At 33.8% G+C, this 4,999-nt stretch overlaps 1 protein-coding gene across 2 annotated transcripts in view; it reads left to right on the top strand.

The window, feature by feature from the left end:
• Positions 1-2,212: 2,212 nt before the first annotated feature.
• The window catches only part of LOC106874008 (kelch-like protein 9), a 44,330-nt gene continuing 41,543 nt past the window's right edge, over positions 2,213-4,999 (top strand). The window contains exon 1 of one of the 2 annotated variants that reach the window (XM_052968842.1): positions 2,213-2,808. The gene's annotated coding sequence lies outside the window, so the exon portion shown is untranslated. The other variant, XM_052968841.1, reaches the window with a different exon arrangement.

Below are 4,999 nucleotides of genomic sequence, written 5' to 3'. Positions count from 1 at the left end.
TATGTATATAACCAACAGTGAGAACGAGTGCTCAACACCACATTGGTGGATGAATATTCTTTATTTGTGGATTAACAAGAAAACCATTAGTTTCACTTGGAAAGATTACTACAATTGTTCAAGTGAACCACATGGGAATGCTGGTACTCGTCTCTATTTTGGAGACAGGTACTAACATTCCTATGTGGTTCGCTTGTTTTAATCCATAATACATACACACACACAAACACACTTGTTACCAGTTTAAATACGCTTGAAGGGTATTCGAGCTCGTAAGAAAGTCATTCACTGTATTTTGTCACAAAGAAAATTTCTCGGTGTAGACAAATAAGTGTAGGTACACCGAGTTAGTTTACAACGCTCCCTAACCAGATTGTGGATGTATGGATTTCGGAGTGGTTATCTCCTCTTCAGCAGCAGAAACCGAGAAGGCAGACGCTGCGAAGTGACATAGGAGACAGGTTCCTCTAATAATATTTCTGTTGCCGTAAATAATATATGGAGTGACAGCACCAAGTAGTGATGTGCATAAATACAAACTTGGCAGAATTCTGGTTTAAGCACCCCACATTACCCCACATAATTTATTTTATTTTTTGGAATTTTCAGAAAATTTTGTATTCTCCACACAAGAATTCATACAATTATGAAAAAAATATTTTTCAAAAAATTTAAACTCCTCCCTTCCCCATAAATTTTAAATGTTCTACTCTTTCGAATTAAAAAAAAATCAGTTTAAAATACGGACAGTCCTAATTTGTTTTCATAAATCCCAGCAATGGACCGTTCTTGGAGGGCATCATCATTCCATTAAATGTGTTTATGTAGAGAAAAATATTGGAACGCATTAAGATATGTCAGAGTGAGAAAAGAAACGAGGAAGATATCAGGTGTTTGTGAGATGTGCTATTCTTAGCAGCTAAATCACCCTTAAATCACACACGAAAAGTGTATTTTTTTGTTTTTTGCACAATCGTATGAATTCCCGATTGTAGAACATAAATTCGCAAAAAAAAGTTACGAGGGGTTATATGGAGTGCTCAAACCAGAATTTCACCACAAACTTGTTACCATTTAAAATATGTTTGAGGCATATTCGAACCCGTAAGAAAGCTAGTCACAGTATTTTGTCACGGAGAAAATTTCCCGCTGTAGACAAATAAACAGGTGTAAATACACCAAGCCAACTCACAGCGTGACTGTTGAATGTATGCATTTCGACGGGTGTGTGTGTATGAGAGAAAGAGAGAGAGAGAGAGAGAGAGAGAGAAAGAAAGAGAGAGAGAGAGAGAAAGAGAGTTAACACAGGAGGTGCAAGATGAGTGTTTTATAACTTACTAAAAAAATGGACACTTTTTTTAATGAAATTTTGCCGAGATAGGCTTCCGATTGAGTAGACTGCAATTATTAAGTTGATAAAATTTAGACAAATATACAAATGAGAAATTTGTTTTATTTAATTTGAATGTAATAAGTATTTTTGTTTGAAAATTAGTATTCGTTCCATCATTTTGTATAAGCATCAAGAAATTTGATAGAAGTCCTATTATAAGTATTTCTTGACATTACCCGTGGTGGCAAATGTTACCCGCCACATTACGTCATTAAGTATCATCATCATCATTATTATTACTGGCCGTGGTGGTTACTAGCAGTGGTAGTAATTGAACCTTTAGTCTAATCGACCTGACATTTTGCTCAAAAAATATTCCAGCCATGACCATCCCATATTACATGAATCTGTATTTAGGACTACATTATCCAAAATGATCCCCTTTTTCTAATATAATAAGGATGTGTTAAGAAGGAAATTTAGTTGCTTTTTCTAGCAGGTTCAACGACCACAGAAGCTCCATAATTGGCTTGAAGTAGTAATAATTCGAAAGCTAAAATTAAGAGTACATAGTTGAATAAAATGAATAATGTCAACTATGATGGGGGGCACAGGGTTAAATCGAAACAGAACAAAAAAAAAATGTTGTTGAGCAACCTAACTCCAGGTAACCAATAATTCACAACACAGAAAATAAAAGTACAAATGATGACATTGAAAAGTAGCTTGTAATTATATATCACTTTCTTACTTCAGCGAACCCACCAATCCAATACTTCTCATTACAAGAGAGAGCAATTGGATTATAGCAAAATGAAAAGAACCGAGATACGCCTGGCAAATGTATCAGTAATTGCCAGCACGTGACCTAACCGATTTCGTGACTTGTCAGTCACGTTTTGATGTTTTGCCAAACGAGCAGAGGGTGGTGGCCTCTTGTCTGTGAATTTTGACGTTATAATCTAGACCGAATTTTCATGTTATAAATGTACAAACTAAGCACATATCTTTGTAACTCATCTAGATACTTTCATTGCCCAGACTTTTCAATATTCAAATGATGAAATATAATTGCACTCCTACATAAAAAAAAGGATAAACGAACTAAAATATCCTCTAAATAGAGAGACAGCCGAATATTTTTTAAGCAACGATTATTGATAGCGGCTGCGTGCATATATGGATCTATGCACAGCTACTTAATATATAACCGAGTTTATAGAGTGCTACTGTCCAAATTGCGTGTGTATTTTTGTATGTGTATACGAATTTATAAGTATGCATGTATGAGGTTGTGCGTCAATTTATATAGTTCAGTGTCCGTGTATGCACTTGTCCAGGTGTTACAGGTTACATGAATTAAACATGCTACATCTCAACAGCTTGCTTGCAACATATAAGCCACTGCAATAAAAGCTGTACAGATAAAATAATAAGAATGTCAAAGGACAAATAAATAGAGATAAATCGCCGAGGTTAGAACATTTTAGTTTATTTTTTATTGTAATTTTTTTTATTGAACACACACTTGCCACCACATTACTCTTATTATTAATAACAGCTTTACGCATTTGTGTTGCTTTCCAAATATTTTGGCAGTATTTGTTTAATATCTTTATCTTCTGAAGAAGATAAAAGATAATATTCTTTTTCTTATTCTTTGCTTCACCCACTCTTTCTCTCTCCCACGCATTAGTGCCAGTTCCCCTCCGTATTTTCTAAATATAGCAGTTTCACTTCGTTCAGTCCTCCGTTTATATGATTGAGAATGACCGCGCCTCCAAGCTTTAATTGATGGCTTCTCATGGGTCTTCCACCAGCGTACATGATAGTAAACGTAACGGCAGTTAAGTGGACAGGTGCGCCTAGACCCCACTCTATCACCCACTCTTCTTTCCATATCCTCCCCCACTAATACTTTTCTGTTATCTCAGAGTGAGGGCTCTTGTAACCTTCATTATAGGAAAGATGTCTATGGATCTAAACGGAATTAACTATTTTTGTAAGGTACGTCGTTGTATTTTTTCTTTCATATAATGAGCTTATTGCAATCCGATGGGAGATTTTAACTGCACAGTGTTAGTTTTTTGTGAGGTGATGGTCTTCTGATACTTGATGGAGTATACAAGATTAATAAAACAATAACATTCTAGCTCAGTTTCTGGGAACTCTTCTGATCTGCTGCATTCGTACACATATGGGATCAGCTATTTTATTAATATGCCTTACAAAATATAAGTTCAAAGTCAGTGGGAAATGAGAATTATGATTCGCGATTTAAATATTGCGTAACATGACATACTCTTGCTATAAATAAAAAAAAAAATCTAGATGTATACAATAATATGAATCTGCAGATTAACACATACGCAGTCCTTAATTAAAAAAACAGCTAGGTCACTAGTAGTTATTTCAGTGTTTTAAATTTTGTTCATAACTACTTTTGCATAAAGAAGTGTCGTTTTGGCTTTAATTTTCACCACACTCAGAATTCTCTTTGTGTGTGTGTGTGCATATTGACAGGTTTTCTTTTTTTTTTATTAATTCGTGTTCTGGATTTATTAAAATCTCGTTATTCATTGCAATTGTTGCTTTTTAGACTTTCATACGTAAATACACATAGAGTGGATATTCGCATCAACAAGACCATAGTTACATATTTTACGCTTTAAGTATTGTGCTCTTCACTACATATGTTCAAATTTTGCATTTCCACAAATTGGTATATCAAAATTTAGAATAAAATTCTTAAAGACAGATAATGCAGATATATTTGCACACATTTTGAACCCATGTGGTCTGCGCAAAAAAAACAACAAAAAAACATGGCTTCAAAAACTCTTTTGTAGCCATTCCTGTCTAAATGAGATATTCTTTCCACCTAACAATTGTTTACATGTTGCCAACGACATACAAAGATCTGTATGTCTGTTACTTCGCGAATTTTAACAATGTTGTGTTTGTTATTTAACCCTAGGTCTACTCTCTTTCATTAGGCCTACCATCAAAGATATTCTAGCATGATCACCCTATCGTTTTGTAATGAAGTACTACATTTTCCAGTATATTATATTTTTTAAAGTAGTGTGTGTGTGTGTGTGTGCATAAATGCACATACATACATACTTACGTACGTAGTACATGTGTGTGTGTAAATATGCGTATATGAGAGAGATTTAGTTGCTATTTCTGGCATATCAAACGGCTTTGTCGTGGCTCCTACGCCAGACTTCTAACAAGCATTGACCTACATGTCCAACTGTAAACAAATCATCACTCTCTTCGTATAAATATGATATTTATTTATGTTTGTATATATCATATATATGCCGTGCATATATATATATAGTATAATATGATATAATAGAATATAATAGAAATGTATGTTTTGGTGAGCGTGCAGTGTAAAGTCCGTTGGTACGATTTAAGGTATGCGAAGATACCCGTTTTTCATTAGAGTACACGTATAAAATACACAGGATGACGTAAATGGTTGTTTTGATTATTAAAAACAAAAACAAATTAACACAAAAGTGGAATGTATTTAGGAATTTGCATTAATAAAGCACGTAGAAAAGATTTATCGAGTTAATATGCATACATACATATACTTCTTTGATCCGTATATATATATATATATATATATATATATATATATATATATAT

This window comes from Octopus bimaculoides, chromosome 6 (assembly GCF_001194135.2).
Source record: "Octopus bimaculoides isolate UCB-OBI-ISO-001 chromosome 6, ASM119413v2, whole genome shotgun sequence".
Classification (NCBI taxonomy): Eukaryota; Metazoa; Mollusca; class Cephalopoda; order Octopoda; family Octopodidae; genus Octopus; species Octopus bimaculoides.
The sequence above is the reverse complement of the archived record's forward strand: the minus strand, read 5'-3'. Positions and strand labels throughout refer to the sequence as shown.